Source organism: Benincasa hispida, chromosome 6, assembly GCF_027475165.1.
Source record: "Benincasa hispida cultivar pf3 chromosome 6, pf3_genome.v1.1, whole genome shotgun sequence".
Classification (NCBI taxonomy): domain Eukaryota; kingdom Viridiplantae; phylum Streptophyta; class Magnoliopsida; order Cucurbitales; family Cucurbitaceae; genus Benincasa; species Benincasa hispida.
The window spans coordinates 14,330,919-14,353,165 of record NC_143483.1 but is presented as its reverse complement, the minus strand read 5'-3'; the positions used below and the strand labels follow the sequence as shown (position 1 = coordinate 14,353,165).

The 22,247-nt window shown below is 33.2% G+C and overlaps 1 pseudogene; it reads right to left on the bottom strand.

The window, feature by feature from the left end:
• Positions 1-5,711: 5,711 nt before the first annotated feature.
• On the bottom strand, positions 5,712-6,679 carry LOC150035444 (uncharacterized; annotated as a pseudogene).
• Between the last annotated feature and the right edge of the window lie 15,568 nt (positions 6,680-22,247).

Genomic DNA, 22,247 nt, shown 5'->3' with positions numbered 1-22,247 from the left:
GTGCTGAAAGTTGGATCGAATGCATCCATCGCATGGAAGTTGTGGTGATCAAGCAAATGCGGTGATCAACTAGAAATTGCAGCTACGGAGTGAAAACCATAATAGAATGACGACCGCAAGATGGGTAGAAGGCATTGATGCTTCAGTTGAATCAAGCTCAGACGCATACCTTGGGAGTATCAACAAGATAAGACGATATGACATTGCCCATACCATAACAAAAGCATCAGTGAGCCATAACGCAATCATGATAGCTGTTGGTATTTAAACTCTATAAATAGCCTTTTGGACCTTCATTTCAAGACATCCGAATTCCTGTCTTAAGGCAGAGGTTTGTGATCATAGATGAGAGCTTGAACGAGATTTTTAGTGAGAATTCTTTATCTCCACAAACAAGACCGAGTGACGACCAGAGATTTCGCCAGAGATAGAGCTCGAGAGAGACATCTTCACCATTCATCCACGGCACCACCGGCAGCCTTGATGCAAAGTCCTTCCTTTCTCTTCTAATCTCTATGTTGTATTACATTTTAGCTTAAGATATTAAGATATTTTGTGATCAATGCAAATCTTAACTATTTCATTGTTGTCTTCTTCATCATCTTCATCTCTATCATAGTTTATCTTCAGCATTTATTTATCAAAGACAATCATATGCTTAATCGTGTAGCCTAGAGATAGGACGCATAAAGCAACCCACCGAAAGGTGTGCATTGTACGAGTATAGTGAGTTAATCCTCTTTGCTTGATGAAAGGCTGTAGTAACGCCTGTCTATGGGATGTTTCATTGCTTGTCTATAGGTTATAGCCGCGTCTAACTTCCTAAGAAGGTAAGAGATGGAACGCACTAAAGCAAAGTTTGCAATTTTTCTAGAGATAGGCATAATCTTATGCTCGGCGCAACCATGTACTGTAGAGATATAGTCATGCGGCTGACCACCAAGAGCTGTACGACACGTTAGTGAAAACAATGAGCTGGGATTACTCGGTCGATTTAAGATAATAAACATTACTATACGTTAATGGTTGTTGTGTCTCTACCTATTCTCATCGCAACTCTTCTATTGCTCAATCTGTTTAGTTAGGAGTAGGAATAGTTTATAAATCCATTAAACTTCTTTTTATTTTTCTTTTCATCACCTCAAACGCATTGCTTCATAAGCACTTTTGAGTGATAAGTTCCTGTGTTCGACCTCGGATTACCCGAGAAACTTGCATTTGCGTTATACTTGGCGCGAGCATAAGAAAACTTGTGATAGGAACGCGTGATCATTGCATACTAGATTAACGCATCTTCATTCCGACGCATGACCTCAGACGCATGGGTGCAAACACATAAGCTATGTCTAACGCATGATTTCATGTGCAGCCTCATCCCTCCATAATAAATAAATAAACAATCCTTTCCTAAAAATCAACACAAACTCGTAATCATAAGGACTTCGACCTAAAATAGACAAATATTACTTGGTAACTATTTCATGTTTATGTTTTTCAAAATTAAGTCTATTTTGTTGGAGTATATCAGCAAGCAGCGGAAGTAACAAGGATCAATAAATACTCTAATTTATTAATTTTGGCAGTAACTAAAGCATGCTCATAATAAAAACAAGAGGGTTTCAAGTCATACCTTTGTAGAACTTCTTCAAATCTCGATTCTCGGCTGAAAACTTCTCCAAATCTTATTGTAGATCATCTCAAATCATCCCCACTATTCTCTTGGAACATTAGATTGAGTTGTGGGACTCAAAATAAGCTTGAATGAAGAGAACTTGGAGAATAACTCACAGCAGCAACCCACTTAAAGAACAACTTCTTCAACATGAATTTTTCAGCAACAATTCTATAGATGCATACCTCAATTCCACTCCAATCTTCTCAATATATTGCAAGCTATCATGCAAAGAAGATGGTTGCATGAGATGCAGCTCTGCTTTGAGTTATTGAAACCAAAATAGGTGGGTTTTGTGTGAGCAAGTTGAAGGGTTATTGGAAAAATCCAACATTCCGTTTTGTATTTTTTTTAACTTTTTCAATTTTTACCAAAAGGAATTCTAGAATTGAAAATATTATTAATTTTACAAAATTACTTTCATAAATTAATTTTCTTAATAAAATTAATAAATAATTATTTTAATAATTTAAATAATTCTAATTAATTTAATATCAAACATTAAATTAATTTTACACAAATCCACCTTCATATATTTAAATTATATTTAAATATTAATTCTCCTATTCCATTTAATTCTTAAAATTAAACGTGTAATTATATCTCATATAATCACTAATTTCTTTAATTTTAAATTGAATATTTCAAATTAACTTATCACGCTACTCTAAAGCTAATCCATTTATGAGCTAGTAGGGGGACCTCGTGGACCTACAGATCATGGGCTCCAACGATCCAAAGATTAATTGGCTAAACTCATTACACCAAATTAACCTCCATTCATTAACTAATGAGTCACTCCACTAAAGCCCATAATTGAACTCCCCTCACTGTAGATATATTATGTCCATTCAATATAACCATGATTAGTGAGTTAACCCTTCATAGGTTGTTTGTAATAACGGTTGGATCAAATGTCTGTTTTGTCCCCGAGATTACCTCTTGTTCCTTAAGTCCCACTGATTCTTTAATGAACAATTGATTTGTTATTTAACCAACAAACCGAGTCCTTCTCGAGTCAATGAGAGGGTGGGACCCCTTGTTCAAGACCCGAAGTCAGCGTTTTAGGGAAAAACCTCTTTATTATCCCTAAAAGCGGGTAAGAGTGAATTCCTTCTTGCACCCTATGTCCCTAGCTATCTACCCGGTCTTACCCCTGAAATGGAGGTTTATTGAGTCAGTGTTGTTGAGCCAAGCTCACCTATACAAATCTAAGGATAATCCTGAATAAACAGAAGTTCATAGTTAGCTTAGGATTAAGGTCAAGTTACCTAGGTCATCATTTTGAAATAGTCAGTCTTAAACAGTAAACGATGTTGTTATAAAGTAAGAGTGACGGATTTTGTGGTCCGATCTTGTACAAACCTATTTGCATAAGATGCCCCCACTCCTCATGTCATAACATGTATGAATTAGAATTACTTCGTTTGTAGCACTTTACAACTCTTTGTAACAACTACAGAGTAGGTCGCATCCAATAGTGTTACCAGAATAAGACACCCAACCTTATTCATATACTGTAGATCATTTTGACTATTTACTCGAACCTGATCCACTTTTATGTCTCCACATAAAGTTCAGGTACTCATGTAATAGTCATGGGTCTTTTAGGTTTATTGGATTTCTAATAAGCAATACATATATTCAATAACAACACTTATTGAATTTTCAGAATAAGTTTTATTGTTTACAAACTACGAGTTTTAGGACATAAAACCCAACATATTTTCTATTAGTTTCTTATAATGATTTACATCTTTGTATAATAGTTGAATTCTTAGTCAAATTCTAAAAACAAAAACATGTTTTTAAAAACTTCTTTTTTGAGTTATTAAATTTTGGCTTGGTTTTTGACAACAGTGGTAAAATGTACATAATAAATCAAGAAATTTAAAGACAAAATGAATGTTTAAAGGTTTAATTTTAAAAAAAAAAATCAAAAATTAAGGCTTCATTTGTTAACCATTTCATTTTTTAAAATTAAACTTAATTTCTCTCAAATTTTTTTACCATGATTTGTATCTTTTTTTCGTGGAATAATTGAAATCTTAACCAAATTCTAAAAATAAAAACTACTTTTTCTTTAGTTTTCAAAATTTGGCTTGATTTTTCAAAACATTGTAAAAAATAGATAACGAAGTGAAAAATTTAGGGAGAATGAGTACTATTTATACGCTTAATTTTAAAAAACAACAAAAAAAAAACTAATGATTATAAAACCGAGCTTAAATAATTGTCAAACGGAGCTTAAAGTATTGTAAAGATACGTGGAGGTTTATTCTTCACATTAAAAAATTAACTTTTTTTTATTATTATCCTCTATGCATAGTGCCTTTAATTTTAATTCTCAAGGAATAAATTGTAGTTTTCAGTTGATCACATTAACATTAGCTGGAAAAAAGAGATCAGTGTATTTATTGAGCACTCCACAAACTGAGGAGATCTTACCAAAATATACATTTCATACATTAATTGCTCATTTGATCGTTAACTAATTTCGAGATAGAATCTTAGGTTTATCCAATAAGAATAAATAGTATTAAGATTATCTCAATAAAAAAAGGGTTGAATTTATTAAACTTTCTTCAAAAATCAAAGAGAACCGATATTTGTAGAACTATGATTTTTTTTTTAGTACATCATAAACTATGAATCAGTTCAATCGAATCTTAAATCAAATAATTTACTTCAAAATTGGCTCTGTTTAATGCAACATTAGATCTTAATATATGATTTTATAATTATAGTTTTAGTAGAGAAATAAATATTAATTAAGAGAAAGGGGATAAGTAACTATTAAATCTTATAATTTGACAAATACATATTTTCTATTTGACTCAGACTTTTGTAAAAAAAAAAAATAGTAAAAGGAAAAAGTGAAAAAAAAAAAAAAAAAACCTCTAGAAATTACTAAATTAAAGTGCATTAAAGAAAGATTTATTTCCAAATAAAGGAAAATGAGCTAATTTATCTATAGATATAGCAAGATACCACTATTTATTAATGATAAACTACTATAGACATCTATTAGTGTTAGTGATAGAAGTCTATCACGATCTATCAATAATAGATAGTGAAATTTTGATATATTATTTAAAAATTAAAATAATTATCCTTAAAGAATGAACAACTCTCAAAATCCCAATTATAATTAGGATTTATAGGTTTTTTTCTAAATGTTCTTGAAGTTATAAATATTGTTGGACACTTAATTTAATTGTGATTTTTTTTTTACCAACCAATTAAATTCACATTTTCCACACTAGTCAGTCATTTTCTTTTGGTTATGAAAGACCTTTTTTACCTTTTCATTTTAAACTCACAAATTTTCAATTAACTTGTCTGCAAATAAAGGCAAAGGGTATGTGTAGATGAAAAGGAAAGAAAATGGAATATTAAAAGAATTTGGGGGCGTTTGTGGCGCAAAATAGGTTATTATAGTCTGCGAATTATAATAAATTGTCTGTTTTTATAGTCTGCGTTTGGGGTGCAGACTATTATAGTCTAGTTTATAATAGTATGTGTTTGGAGTGTAGAGTATTGTATTCTATTCTATAATAGTCTGTGTTTAGAGCGCAGGTTATTATAGTCTGAATTATAACAGTATGTAATTTGAATGTAGATTATTTTAGACTATGTGTAATTTTTTCTACTACCATATTTTATAATACTAATAATTATGCATATGAAATATCATATTTTGAAAATATAATTAAGACTATATGTTCCACCAATTTATACAAAATTAATTTAATTGTAATTTATATTAAAAGCTAACCAAGATTTTTTTGTCATTTTGAGAGATATCTTGGTTAACATGACAAAAAAAATGCATTGCTTTCGGATACAATTCATATGTTTCATATATAAAGCTCTTTTTTTTAGGTACAAGCATCTCTAAGACAAAATAACTAACTCATGATTGCATGATTAAAATATGACCCTTTTTTAGGTACCAAATGTGCTACAAACTTAAATGTATAATTAAAACAAACTAATCATTGTTCATTATTGAAAAGCAGTCCAAAACACGGGTTGATCAAACATTCTCTTCAAGGAGGAGGTTGCAATAGTCCAACTTCAAGACCGTGGGAATGGATAAGAAGCTCTATGTATCTTGCACGCTACGGAATAAGATTTGCATAAGTTTCACCATCTGTCGGTTATGCAATTCATGAATATCTTGAAGTTGTTTACGACTTCTGCACGTAGTTCAACTTCAGTTGCACGCTTCTCTTTCGTCTATTCTGTAATTGCCTTCAATTGGTTATTTGCGAACTCCATCGCATTCCTAACAATCTCTACCGCTTCATCTTGATTCCCACTTCGCTTCCTCTTACTTCCTCTCGAAGCATTTCCTCCTTCAGTGCTTCAACTGATACGTGTTCCATACATGTCATCCTGTGACATGTCCATTCCCTGACTAGACATCGTGGGGATCTTTGGATCCTGTGATTCACGAATAGGAACTCCATCATTCATATGGTTTGGCACGTTATATTTGACTTCCATAAAGGTCTCTAACCATCCTCCCGTAGCCTGATCCTTGCCAAAGACTTAGGCCAGATCATCATAGTATTGGAATGACTTGTGTAGAAACCCCTTTGCTGTAGGATGACTCTACATGAAGGGTGAAGTGGATGTTATGATTTTTTTACCAACATTCGTAAATCAATTTAGACAAAATAACTCCCGCTCTGCAGTGATGAATTGGAATTCCTCATTCCAGCTAAATCCACTACAAGTTGGTCGTCTCATTTCTGCAATCGCTTAGTAAGTCTTTTTCAGGGATTTGACTCGATAATCTATAGTTGGTGATCCTTGGATATTAAAATCAGGCAACTTCTCAGCCATCAAACATTGTAGTTGTGCCAAGTAGCCAGGTCGAAACATCCCATTGTCTGATCTCCATCCACTAAATGCGACCAACACCACCAAGCACTCGACTAACTTCGTTTCTTCCTCTTTAGTCCAGTTGTGCTTCAGGGCTCTTAAGGAACTTGACATTCTAGTGTATACACGTACATATTTTAATACAATTAAACAATAAATGACAAGTAGTTGTAGCAAAGCTAATGAGAGAGTTCATGGGTAAAGTTAAGCAAAAAATATAGTAAACATAACGAGAGAGTTCCGAATGAAATCATTTCACAAAAATAAACAAAAAGTATAAAGGCACTACACACTACGCAACTCTCATTCAGTAAACATTGGTTGCGCCAGTTCATCCCTCCTTTGGGTCCATTCATTTGAACTCTCAATATAATTTATCTCATCCCCCCAAGCGGATGATTATTCATCTGCTTCTCACGTTCCGTGAATAGCCGAGACATTGAGGAATAACCAGAAAAGCATTTAGGGAATCGATCTAATTCTATCTCTGTTCGTTCCGTTTGAAGAAAGGAAGAATCCCAAAGAATCGATCTTTCTTTTAGTTGTTGAATCTCTCTTTGATTGATCAATGTGTGATATTCCGAATCCTCATTACTAATGGAATCGAAATGATCTCTGTAGAAAAGCTTGAATCCACCTCATCCAATTCCTCGTTCGGTTCATTGTTAGTCATCTCCCTATTGATAAGATTGTGTAGAAGGCAACACACCATATGGTTCGACATTGGATTTGCACTGAGTAGTATGATTTTCCTCGCAAGATTGCCCATCTACCCTTCAACAACCCAAACGTTCTCTCGATGACATTCCATGCACAAGAATGCTTCATGTTAAAAAATTCTCGTGGAGTTGTTGGTGCATTACCTCCTCCACGCCACTTTGAAAGATGATATCTTTCGCCTCTATATGGAGCCAAAAAACCCTCCGCATTTGTGTATCCGGCATCACATAGATAATAATACCCTGTTAGACGTCCAATTATTTCAAACCTTATATTATAAATACAATGAGTAGGGAGAGATGGTATGTATAGCTAGTTATCCTTTGGAACCTTTAATTCATTAGGTCGTGATATTGCATATCTAAGAACTCGAGAATTAGCTATGGATCCTTCCCACCCTGATAAGACGAACACTAAGTCGCCATTTGTATCACACACACCAAGTACATTCGTTACAATTTCACCCTTCCTTGTCTTATACTATGGGCGATCAGTTGCGCTGACATTTACCTTGATGTACGTGTCATCTAATGCACCCAAACAATTCTGCATTCAAACAAAATAAGAAATATTCATGCATGTATGTTCTCCTAAGAAAAAAGTCATGTCGAATTAATGTTGGTGTAGTTGAACTGTACCTCAAACCATTTCCATCGTGGATCTGTACACGAGTTTGTGACCGGCAAAAGTTTTTTTAATAACACGTCATGTAATCGTAACACTGCTAATAAAACAGTGTTGAAATGTCTAGAAACAGTCTCACCAGACTATACAAATTCTCTTTGAATTATCTAGTTCTTAACGTCATGGGCTAAAATATTTAAGAACACGGCAACCATCTCCTCCACATCTATAACTTCAGTTCCAACTAATCTGCCAGTTGTCTTATGTAAATCACATAAATGGAAAAACATCTTCTACCCATTCTTGTACTTTGACGATAACATAAATCAGACTCATGAATGAGTCGAAAGTATGTTAATTGTCTAATACGATGTCTACTGTCGTGTGATGTATTTTATATCCTCCTATGATCATTCAGTAATAACTCTAGTGCTAAAAGTAACTGACGTTGTGAAGCTGTATATGCTTTTAGTATCGTAACTAGTTCTATTGGGTCCATTATGTACTAATAAATTTGGAACTGGTCCTGAAAGAAACATTTTAGATCATAAAATGATTACAAAACTGAAAATAAACTTAGTCAAATTCCAAAAATATTTCTTAGTCGTGTTAACACTATTTTTTTTATATTACTGTTTTTATATTACTTAAAAAACAACACTTTTTATATTACTTTTTTTTAAAAAAAAAATATTATTTTGTTAAGTAAACTTAGTTAAATTCCAAAAATCAAATTCCAAAAAGTTTTTATTTTCTAATACCATAGATATCTTTACACAACCAACGACATAAAAAATAACATTCCGTAAAAGGTAAATGATGGATGAGCATCGTGCTATATGTAAAGATACTTTGATTTTTTTTTACCATTTATAACATTTTTTTTTATTGTCTATGAAAAGAAAAAGGGGAGTGAATTGTCTCACTCCTTTGCAACACATTGATAAAACTCATTTTTATAAATTGAGAAAATAACTTTGATAAAAGTTGTTGAAAACACACCCATAGTTATTTGAAACTCTTGAAATACATACCAATTAAGAAAATAATTTATTCTCACATTTCTCATCTTCTCTGCTTTGCTCCCTTATTCTAATGCCCTTATTCTAATGGTTGTTTTTACTACTTTTTCTTGTTTCATAGTGATAATACATACCAATTCAAAAAATAATAGATTATTTTAAATACCATGTAGAAATTTAAGAAATGACAAAGTCAAGCATTTTAATTCTTGTTCGAGTTTCCAATTTATCAATAACATGAATCAAAATATTAATTGATCATTTTTACTAATATAATTATAATGAAGCTTTAGAAATAAATATTGCAAAAAATTTCCATTTTTTTTTATTTTTTAACTAATTGTCATGAAAATCTATTTTTAATTTAAAGCTGCAAAAGAAAGAACACAAAAAAAATAATAAATAAAAATAAAAATAAAATAGATAAGAAACAATTAACAAAAGTAACATATATTCAATCATCCAAATCTAGCAACATATATTCAATCATCCAAATCTAGCAACATATATTCAATCATCCAAATCTAGCAACATATATTCAATCATCCAAATCTAGCAACAAATATTAGGTCATGATATTATTACAGTCAATCATCCAAATATAGCAAAAAATAAATTACAATAAACAACATTAGCTAAACAATGTTTAAGTGCATGTAAATAGATAAGAAACAATTAACAAAAGTAACATATATTTAAGTGCATGTAAAAACCTTAGCAAGAGAAAGTTAGTAAACAGTGTTTGATTCGGTTGATTCATATAAGACCAACCCTAAAACAAATTATAATAAACAACATTAATACACTAGTCAACAACCGTAATAAAAAAAAATGTTGGACAAAGAGGGAGAAGGCATACCATTTGCATTTATGAAGTAATTGGAATGGGTTTGTCCTTATACTTGAAGGCAAGTTAGAGCATAATTATAAAGGACAAAAAAACAAAAAATTGAATAGGGTCCAGCCTCAGAGTTATGAAATTCATTCATTGAAACTTGAATTTCAGTTAATATCATAAATATGATAAATGAGAAACCAACAAAATGAATGCAGTAAATAGTGCCAACAAAATGAGAAACCAACAAGATGAATACAATAAACCAACAATAGAAATTAAAAAGATGCAAAGAAGAGAAATAACACAGAATAAGAAAATGTTGGAGACGAGAAATAACATACCAATTGCATTAAGCAAGTAGATGGAATGGGTTTGGCCTAAGGTGAAGTGAAGTGAGACACATATATATAGTTGTGTGAATACAATAAACAGTAATTAACAACCACTGTCAGTAAATATAGAATAGACCATCCAAAAAAATGGAATATGGCAATGATGAATACCATAAACTGTACCTAGCAACTACTGTCCATCAATATACAATAAATCCTAAAAATAGGGGATATGCTAATGATTAATGCAGTAAACAGTATCTAACTGTTGGATTTTATGTTCTAAAACTCGCAGTTTGTAAAATGATAAACATTTTCTATAGTCAATAAACTTATTATTTATTTTATAAAAGTATAAATCCAATAAACTAAGACCCATGACTATTACATTAGTACTTGAACTTTATGTGGAGACATAAGAGTGGATCGGGTTCGAGTAAATAGTCAAAATGATCTATAGTATATGAATAAGGTTGGGTACCTTATTCTGGTAATAGTGTTGGATGCGGCCTACTCTGTAGTTGTTACAAAGAGTTGTAAAGTGCTACATACAAAGTGATCCTAATTCGTATATGTTATGCCATGAGGAGTGGGGGCGTTCTATGCAATGAGTTTGCATAAGATTGGACCAAGAAATAAGTCACTCTTACTTTATAACACTATTTACTGTATAAGACTAACTATTTCACTTAGATGACCTAGGTAACTCGATCTTACTTCTGAGCTAACTATGAACTTCTGTTTATTCAGGATTATCCTTAGATTTGCATACATGAGGGTTTGCTCAACAGCGCTGGCTTAATAAGCCTCCCATTTTAGCGGTAAGACCTAATAGATAGCTGGGACATAGGGTGCAAGATGAAATTCACGCCTACCCAATTTAGGGATAGGAGAAAGGTTATACTCTCAAGTACTGAATCTAGGTCTTGAACAAGGGGTCTCACTCTCTCACTGGGCTGAGAGAGTTTTGGTTTAGTGATTAGATCCCAAACCAGTTGTTCATTAGAGGATCAGTAGGAACATGAGGAACAAGATGTAATCTCGGGGGTAAAACAGATATTTGACCCAACCGTTATTACGAACAGTCTGTGAAGGGTCGACTTACTAATTGTGGTTAAATCAGGTGGACATAATATATCTACAGTGAGGGAAGTGCAACTATGGGCTTTAGTGGAGTGAACAATTAGTTAACGAATGGAGGTTAATTTGATCTAATGAGTTTAGCCAATTAATCTTGGATTGTTGGAGACTATGATCTGTAGATCTGCAAGGTCCCCCTACTAGCTCGTAAATGGATTAGCTCTAGAGTAGCGTGATAAGTTAATTTGAAACATTCAAATTAGAATTAAGGGAATTAGTAATTATATGAGATATAATTACGTGTTTAATTTTAAGAATTAAACGGAATAAGAGAATTAATATTTAAATATGATTTAAATATATGAAGGTAGATTTGTGTAAAAAATAATTTGATATTTGATATTAAATTAATTAGAATTATTTAATTTTTTAAAATAATCATTTATTAATTTTGTAAAATTAATAATTTTCCAATTTCATAAATGAAATTGATTTTTGAAATCAATTTTGGAAAAGTTGGAAAAACATGAAAAACACGTAAATGGAATTATGGTTTATTCCATTATCACCTTTGAAGTTCCTCACACAAGATCCATCTCTTTGGTCTTCAATTACTCTAAGCATGAGCTGCATCTCATGCAATTATCTTCCTTGCATGATGGTCTGCAATATATTAAAGAGATTGGAGTGAATTTGAGGCATATAATCGATAGAATTTTGCTGAAAATTCATGGTGAAGAAGGTATTCTTCAACTGGATTGCTGCTATGAGTACTTCTCATAATTCCCTTGATTCAAGCTTGTTTTGAGTCCCACAACTCAATCTAGAGTACCAGGAGAATAGTGGAAAAAATATTGAGGTGGTCTGCAACGAGATTTGGAGAAGTTTGCAGCTGGAAACCGAGCTTTGAAAAAGTTCTACAAAGATATGTCTTGAAACCCACTTGTTTCTACAAGAGCATGCTTTATATTTTGTCAAAATTAATGAATTAGAATGCTTCATGATCTTTGTTGCTTCCGCTGTTGCTGATACAATCCTACAATTGGTATCAGAGCATCATATAAGCATTCAATTTGGTTTAATTTTAGTGCAGTGAGTGTTTTTATGAGTTATATGAAACTGCTGCACTTATGTGATTTTCTGAGTTTTGGCAATTAATTTCTCTTTCATTTCTCAATTAAATTTGTAATTGGCTCTTGTTTGATGAGCTTATATGTGTTTTCAAGAGTCTATAATTTATTTGGAGTCGTTACAGTTGAAATTAAATTGCAATTGAAGAAACAAGCAAAGAAGGTCGAGCTACGTTTCCAGTTTTTTCAGCTTTTCCCCAAAATCGTCGTTGAGGTTCAAATGCTAAACGATCGTCTAGCTCCAGGCACTAAACGATGAGAAGAAAAGCTAGACAATCATGTAGCTACGGACATTGGTCGTTGTGATGTTGGACGTTAGACGATTGTATACCTGCGAGAGCTAAACAATGCATTGAAATGCTATGCGATAGCATTACGCAATCGTTTAGCTTTGCGTGGAAACTAAACAATGTGTTGGAAGTACTATACGATGGCACTACACGATCACATAGTTGCGGCGCAAGCTAAACGATGCGATGAAGTTCTATGCGATAGAACTAAGCGATCGTGTAGCTGCAGCGCTCAACGATGCGATGAAGTTCTATGCAATGGAACTAAGCAATCGTGTAGCTGCGACAGACACTAAACGATGACAGGAAGTGGTGTTTGACTTTTCTATTGCATTTTATTAACTATAATACTTCAACATCTTAGATATTAGTTTTTTTGTATTGTATTTCAGTGCGTATTCTATTTTGTGCTATTGTTATTAACTCATATGCTAAATTTATCTATATCCTAGATTTTTTTTTAAAGACAAAGAAAATGTATCTTCAACATATCAGTATCCTCGTTTTTTACAAATATATATATTAAAAACATGACTCATTCTTAAACGTATTCGTATCTTAGTTTTTTATAAATCGACGAATCGTCGTATCCAATCGTATCTGTATTGTGTAGCCGTATCTCTGTGCTTCATAATCTTTGATTGAACCTAATCCTATAACCTAATCGAAGTTCATTCTTCTTTATCAAAATCCAAATCTATTCTTCTTCATTCTAATCAAAATCTATTATTCTTCAGTATAATGAAGAGCATAATTCAACATAACATATATTTGACAGAGACATTAGTAATAGAAAGCAAAATAATTCAATATAATGAAGAGCATAATTCAACATAACATATATTTGGTAGAGACAATAGTAATTCAAAGCAAAATAATTCTGTATAATGAAGAGCGTAATTCAACGTAACATATATTTGACAGAGACAATAGTAATTCAAAGCAAAAGAATTCAGTATAATGAAAAACATAGTTTGGAAGCAAAATAATTGAAAGAAAAATAAGGAACATGGAATAATTTGTCCACTGATTTACAAAATTTTGAGCTAAAATTGAAGGAAAAAAAAACTCATCATCGGCTAGGAAAGGGAAAGAGAAGATTACCTTCACCTCCCCCTTTCCAAGCTCCAAATCTCAACCTCCCCTTACCAAGCTCCAAGGCCTATTTTGACAGAGTGAGAAGACCAAATAAAGCAGAAAAGGGAATCAAAGTTTTGGAGCGGCAAGAGAGAGATTGTTTGGAGCGACAAATGGAAGATATATGATCTATAGATTTGTTAAATGCGAAACCAGATCTGAAGAAAAACATACAATAAATGCGAAACCAGATCTGAAGCTGGAGAAGTAAAGAGAAGGAAGAACGACATGGGCATAGCGTTCGATCGGACAAGAAAGGAGAAAAATCGAGGGAGAACAATTGGACAAAAAAGGAAACAAGAATGCGATGGAGAACAGAGGAGATGCAAACAATGAATCGTGGGGGTTGGGAACAGTTCCCCTAGGGTTAAAATGTGATAGTATAATTGGAGCTCCAACTAAAAATAGTTGGAGCCCCAAACAAGGAGTGGGCTATTATAGCCCACTCCACCTCACTCTAATCTTGAGTCCAAACAGGCCCTAAGAGTTATTATAAATATTATAGAAAATAGATGTCCATTAGATGCTCATGCTTAGTGTCTATTGACCATGTGTCATACCCTGTTTTCCAAAGTGTTGTCCATATATCTTGTAAATACTCATTCTTAATGTCCATGTAATCTATCTCCTACTTGCCAAGTTACTTATAAATAGTGGCATTTGGTGGATTTTGAAAGACACATTGGGCAAATTCCAAAAAGTTTGGAGAAAGTGGAGAAATCCATAATTTGTTATTTTCTTTACTTTTGTTATTTATTTTATTTTATATTTTTATAGATATTATGTTTAGTTTATTTTAATATTTATTTATTTTGTTATTTATTTATCCATATATTTATATTATATTTATTTATTTTAATATTATATTTTATTGGCATTCGTGTCCTCGTTGTGCTCCTCAAATTCACAACACGTTACCGGTACGAGCTTTTGTCGTTTTTCTCGCTAAAGGTATGTCAATTTTTCCTCTTCGTTATAATTAATAAATTTAATATTGTTTTGCATATTTAATATCTATTAAGTTTCTAACATAAATACAATATTTTATGATAGTGTTGCCATGACAAATCTCACAAAATTAGAATTTTCTGCCCTTGTTATTAACGACAATAATTATTTGTCATGGGTGCTTGATGCCAAAATCCATCTAGATGCAATGAATCTTGGAGAGACTATAAAGAAGAAAATACGACATCTAGTCAGAATAAAGCAAAAGCTATGATTTTTCTTCGTCATCATCTCCACGAGAGATTGAAAATTGAGTATCTTATAATAAAAGATCCTTGTATCTTGTGAAAAAATTTGAAAGAGATGAATAATCATAGAAAAATAGTTATTCTTCCTAAAGCTCGTTGTGGGTGGATGCACTTGAGGCTACAAGATTTCAAATCAGTATTGATTACAACTCCGCATTATCTAAAATCAGTTTGAAATTATTATTATGCGGAGAGAAAATTCCTGATGTTGATATGTTAGAGAAGACATTTTCTACATTTCATGTCTCGAATATGCTCATGCAGCAGCAATATCGAGAGAAGAGTTTTAAACGATATTCTAAACTAATTTCATGTCTTCTCGTGGCCGAACAAAATAACGAGTATTGATGAAAAATCATGAATCTTGACCAACCGGAATGACACCATTCCCTGAAGTGAATGCTGTGAATTTTAATAATAATCGTGGTCGAGGTCGTGACTGTGGCAGAGGAAGAAATAATTATTATTTTCGTGGTGGTCATTTCAATCATTCAAATTTCAAAAGAACCACAAAAAATGATGATCACAAAGGAAAAGCTCCACACGATAAGAGTTTAAAAAGTGTTGAGAATAAGTGAAATGATTGGGCATTGATCACATACCTAACGTACGTCAAAACACTTAGTTGATTTCTATCAAGCCTCCCTGAAGGAAAAAGAGAAAAATGTGGAAGCAAAAATTTTGCATACTAGGATAATGACATATTTTGTAGGAATGTATCAGCAACAGTGGAAGCAATAATGATCATTAAGCACTCTAATTAATTAATATTGGCAGAATATAAAGCATGCTCTTGCAAAAACAAGTGGGTTTCAAGACATACCTTTGTAGAACTTCTTCAAAGCTCAATTTCCAGCTGCAAACTTCTCCAAATCTTGTTGTAGACCATCTCAAGATATTCCCCACTATTCTCTTAGTGCTCGTGGGACTCAAAACAAGCTTGAATGAAGGAAATTATGAGAAGAGCTTACAGCAGCAATCCAGTTGAAGAACACCTTCTTCACCACGAATTTTTCAGCAAAAATTCTATCGATTGCATAAAATGGTTTATCACCTAGACATCGTAGGTTTAAATTCAATTATAAGCGTTATACTTGGATAAACCACATAGACTTAAGGTAGTTTGTTTAGCCGAAATGAATCTAAGTATAAATTTACCTAATTAATAGAACACTTCAGTGGCAGTTTAATAACTTTTATATGATAAAGTTATTACAACACTTCAGTGAGAGATTAATAACATATACGATACGTTATTTTTAGCTCTCACATCCCTAAGAGTTCACAATCCAAATTTAAGTGGTACTTCGTGTCATCTTGAAAGTGACCTCCATTCGGAAAGTATTTTTTAGCATAAATCTAGATTTTGGTGAATAAGGGGAAGTAGTTCAAACATAAGTCTATTATATGATATATAGATTTCAACTACCACGTCTCCATGATAGTTTACACCGTGAGATTCATATGACGCTTTGTGTCACACTGGAAGTGACCTTCATTTGAAAAGTGTTTGTATGACTCAATAACAAGGTGAACAGAGGAAGTAGTTTATAGTAAGTGGGTAAAGGATATGTGTTAATATATCCTGCGGTCTCTTCCCTTAGTTTGGACCGTGAGATTCCTATATTGCGCCTGCTGGTTTGATTTAGACGGCCCTTGCTAGTTGTTTAATGACGACTATCCCATCGGAGGGTTGTAACATAGGATTCGGAACAACACAAACTCTAGAAATGGATAAGATTTCTTTGGTCCATTCCCAACCTTGACTCTCCATTTCAGTAGCATAGTTGGGGTCGACCTCTGTCGTCTGAAAATGGAGGGTTACACTTACAGAATTATTAAGAGTGTTAGTAATTTCTAATCAAAAATGGTACCTAAACGACTATAGGAATAAGAGTTATTCCGGAGAAAGTATTTGATCAAAATTGTTTGCTTTAGTGAAGGAGTATCTGACTGTCCCTCGGTAGCACATATTTTGACTCACTATAATATCGTTGCAAATAAATAATAGTTATGAGTACATTATTACTTTTTGCTAAAACTTGATTTTGGATTTAGTTACAATTTGCTAATTAGAATTTGTTTAAATTTTATCCGCGTGTCATATTCTTCTAGAATACTCACTTCTTAATTAAATAACAGTAAAATCAAATCAACAAACAAATTACTAGCAGTTGATAACACCAAAAGAATTTTAATAGAGGATTGTCCTTTATCTCTCAACTCATCTAAAATTTTGAATAATATAAATGAGAATGCAAAATTCGAACAACAAGATAAATATGATTTACTTGTTATCGAAGCGTGTTTAGTGAAAAATGATAAAATTTGGATAATTGATTCAGGTGTCGTTAATCCTATTTGTACTATCTCACAAGAAACAAGTTCCTAGAGATGGTTGACAGAAGGTGAAACAATCGTTAAGGTAGGGATCGGGGAGGTTGTTTCAGCTAAAGCAGTGGGAGATATGAAGTTATTTATAGGAGATAAGTACATTTATTTGAAAAATGTGTATTACATTCCTTCTATGAAAAGGAATCTAATATCTATCTCTTGTTTGCTAGAATAAAATTATAATGTTTATTTCAAAAATGATGAAGTGTTCATCAATACAAAAAGTAAACAAAATTGTTTTCAAGATTAGAAAATAACTTGTATATGTTAAAACCGACTGAGGTTTAAGCCGTATTGAACATAGAGATGTTTAAAACTGCTGAGACTCGTAAGAAAAGAAAAATTTCTCCAAACGCCTATCTTTGGCACTTTAGACTGGGTCACATAAATCTCAACAGGATTGAGAGATTGGTTAAGAACGGTCACCTAAATAAGTTAGAAGATAGTTCATTACCACCTTTGAATCCTGTCTTGAGGGTAAAATGACAAAAAGATCTTTTTCTAGAAAAGGTCTTAGAGCCAAAGAACCCTTAGAACTGATACACTCAGACTTTTGTGGCCCTCTAAATTTTAAAGCGAGAGAAGGGTATGAATATTTCATTAGCTTTATAAATGATTATTCCAGGTATGGGCATATTTACCTAATGCACCAAAAGTCTGGAACTTTTGAAAAGTTCAAAGAGTATAAGGCTGAGGTTGAGAACCAATTTGGTAAAAAGATTAAAACACTTCCATCAGATCGAGGTAGTGAGTATATGGATTTAGAATTTCAGAATTATTTAATAGAACATAGAATCCAGTCTCAACTCACAGCCCCTAGCACACCTCAGAAAAACGGTGTGGCAGAAAGGAGAAACAGAACCTTGTTGGACATGGTTCGTTCCATGATGAGTTATGCTCAGTTACCAAATTTCTTTTAGGGACACACAATTGGAACTGCAGTGTATATTTTGAACATAGTTCTCTCGAAAAGTTTTTCTGAAACGCCTTCCGAGCTCTGGAGAGGACGTAAAGGAAATTTACGTCATTTCAGACTTTGGGGTTTCCCAGCACACATGTTGGTGCAAGATCCTAAAAAGTTGGAACGACGTTCAAAAGTATGCCTATTTGTAGGCTACCCGAAAGAAACAAAAGGTGGTTTCTTTTACGATCCTCAAGAAGACAAGGTATTTGTATCGACAAATGTAACCTTCCTAGAGGAAGATCATATAAAGAATCATCAACCTCGCAGTAAGCTAGTAATAAAAGAAATGTCCAGAGAAACGGCAAATGTATCAATAAGAGTTATTGATAGAGCAGGTCCATCAACAAGAGCTGTTGTTGAAACTGGTACTAGCCTCGTCGTAGTGGAAGGGTTGTGCAACAGCCTGACCGGTACATGGGTTTGACTGAAGCTCAAGTCATCATACCAGATGATGGTTTAGAGGATCCATTGTCTTTCAATCAAGCAATGAATGATGTGAATAAAGACCAATGGATTAAAGCCATGGACCTTGAAATGGAATCCATATATTTCAATTTTGTCTAGGATCTTGTAGATAAACTTGAAGGGGTAAAATCCATCGGTTGCAAATGGATCTACAAGAGAAAACGAGACCAAGCTGTAAGGTACAGACCTACAAAGCAAGACTTGTGGTAAAAGGGTTTACCCTAAGAGAGGGGGTAGACTATGAAGAAACTTTCTCTCCGGTTGCCATGATAAAGTAAATTAGAATACTCTTGTCCATAGCTACATTTTATGGTTATGAAATATGGCAAATGGATGTCAAGACAGCTTTTTTGAATGGCTATCTTGAAGAGAGTATCTATATGTCTCAGCCAGAAGGGTTTATACAACAGAATCAAGAGGAAAAGGTTTGCAACTTAACCGATCCATTTATGGGTTGAAACAAGCATCTAGATCCTGGAATATGATATTCGACACTGCAATTAAATCTTGTGGCTTTGAACAAAATGTTGACGAACCCTGTGTATACAAGAAAATCGTTAACAAAACTGTTGCTTTTCTAGTGTTGTATGTTGATGATATTCTACTCATTGGGAATGAAGTAGAATTTCTAGCTAACATTAAAAGATGGCTGGCTTCACAATTCCAAATGAAAGATTTGGGAGAAGCACAATATGTTCTTGGGATCCAAATAGTTCGGAATCGTAGGAACAGAACATTAGCATTATCTCAAGCATCTTAACTAGACAAAATGTTGTCTAGGTATAAAATGCAAAATTCCAAGAAATGATTGTTACCTTCTAGATATGGAATTCACCTGTCTAAGGAAAAAATCCTAAGACACCTCAAGGGACTAAGGACATGAATCGAATTCAATATGCATCAGCAGTAGGGAGTTTAATGTATGCAATGTTGTGTACTCATTCTGATATATGCTATGTCGTAGGAATAGTCAGTAGATTTCAATCCAATCCTGAATATGATCATTGGATTGTTGTTAAGAACATTCTCAAGTATCTTCGAAGAACGAGAGATTATATGCTTGTGTATGGTACTAAGGATCTGATCCTTACTAGATACACGGATTCTGACTTCCAAGCCGATATTGATTCTAGGAAATCAACTCCGGGGTCAGTATTCACTCTAAATGGAGGAGCAGTTGTATGGAGAAGTATCAAGCAGAGTTATATTGCTGACTTCACAATGGATGCCGAGTATGTAGTTGCAAGTGAAACAGCAAAAGAAGTAGTATGGCTCAGAAAGTTCCTAACATATCTGGAAGTAGTTCCTAATGTGCACCTGTCTGTCACTCTTTATTGTGATAACAGTGAAGCAGTTGTAAATTCAAAGGAACCACGAAGCCATAAAAGAGGAAAGCATATCGAGCGAAACTACCATCTTATCAGGGAGATTGTACACAGAGGAGATGTAATTGTCTCCCAGATAGCTTTACAAGACAACTTAGTTGATCCGTTTACAAAGGCCCTCTCGACTAAAGTGTTTGAGGGCTACCTAGTAGGACTAGGTCTACGAGTTTTTCATCACTAGGGAAAGTGGGAGAATTTATGGGTATTGAAATGCCCAAGTTTATTGTATTTGTATGTTTTGTTCTCTTCATGTAAACTCAATATTATACATATTTGTATATATTGATCCACTGGAGTTTGAGTCCAAGTGGGAGTATTATTGGGTTTTATGTCCCAAAACTCGTAGTTTGTAAAATGATAAACATTTTCTATAGTCAATAAACTTATTATTGATTTTATAAATTGTATACATGAAAGTCTAAATCCAATAAACTAAAACCCATGACTATTACATGAGTACTTGAACTTTATGTGGAGACATAAAAGGGGATCAAGTTCGAGTAAATAGTCAAAATGATTTATAGTATGTGAATAAGGTTAAGTGCCTTATTCTGATAACACTATGGGATGCGGCCTACTCTGTAGTTGTTACAAAGAGTTGTAAAGTGCTATAAACAAAGTGATCCTAATTCGTACATGTTATGACATGAAGAGTGAGGATGTCCTATGCAATGAGTTTGCATAAGATCGGACCAAGAAATAAGTCACTCTTACTTTATAACATTGTTTACTGTAGACTAACTATTTCACTTAGATGACCTAGATAACTCGATCTTAATCCTGAGCTAAATATGAATTCCTATTTATACAGGTTATTCTTAGATTTGCATAGGTGGGGGTTGGCTCAATAGCGTCGACTCAATAAGCCTCCCATTTTAGGGGTAAGACCTAATAGATAGTTGGGGACATAGGGTGCGAGACGGAGTTCCGCCTATCTGATTTAGAGATAGGAGAAAGGTTGTTCTCTCAAGTACTGAATCCAAATCTTGAACAAGAGGCGCCACCCTCTCACTGGGCTGAGAGAGTTTTGGTTTAGTAACTAGATCACAAACCAGTTTTTCATTAAAAGATTAGTAGGAACTTGAGGAACAAGACATAATCTCGGAGGTAAAACAGATATTTGACCCAGTCGTTATTACGAACAACCTGTGAAGAGTCGACTTACTAATTATGGTTAAATCATGTAGACATAATATATCTACAGCGAGGGGAGTGCAACTATGGGTTTTAGTGGAGTGACCCATTAGTTAACAAATAGAGGTTAATTTGGTCTAATAAGTTTAGCTAATTAATCTCGAATTGTTGAAGCCTATGATCCGTAGGTCCGCGTGGTCCCCCTACTAGCTCGTAAATGGATTAGCTCTAGAGTAGCGTGATAAGTTAATTTGAAACGTTCAAATTAGAATTAAGGGAATTAGTAATTATATGAGATATAATTACGTGTTTAATTTGAAGAATTAAACGAAATAGGAGAATTAATATTTAAATATGATTTAAATATATGAAGGTGGATTTGTGTAAAAATTAATTTAATATTTGATATTAAATTAATTAGAATTATTTAAATTGTTTAAATAATTATTTATTAATTTTATTAGAAAAAATAATTTATGAAATTAGTTTTGTAAAATTAATAACTTTTCTAATTTTATAAATAAAATTGATTTTTGAAATCAATTTGGAAAAGTTGAAAAAGATGGAAAAACATGTAAGTGGAATTTTGGTTTATTCCATTATCACCTTTCAAGTTGCTCACAAAATCCATCTCTTTAGGCCTCAATTACTCCAAGCATGAGTTGTATCTCATGCAGCCATCTTCATTGCATGATAGTCTGCAATATGTTCTTCAACTGGATTGTTGTTGTGAGCTCTTCTCAAAATTCCTTTCATTCAAGCTTGTTTTGAGTCCCACAACTCAATCTAAATCACCAAGAGAATAGTGGGGAAGATCTTGAGGTGGTCTATAACAAGATTTGGAGAAGTTTGCAGCTGAAAATCGAGCTTTGAAAAAGTTCTATAAAGCTATGTCTTGAAACCCACTTGTT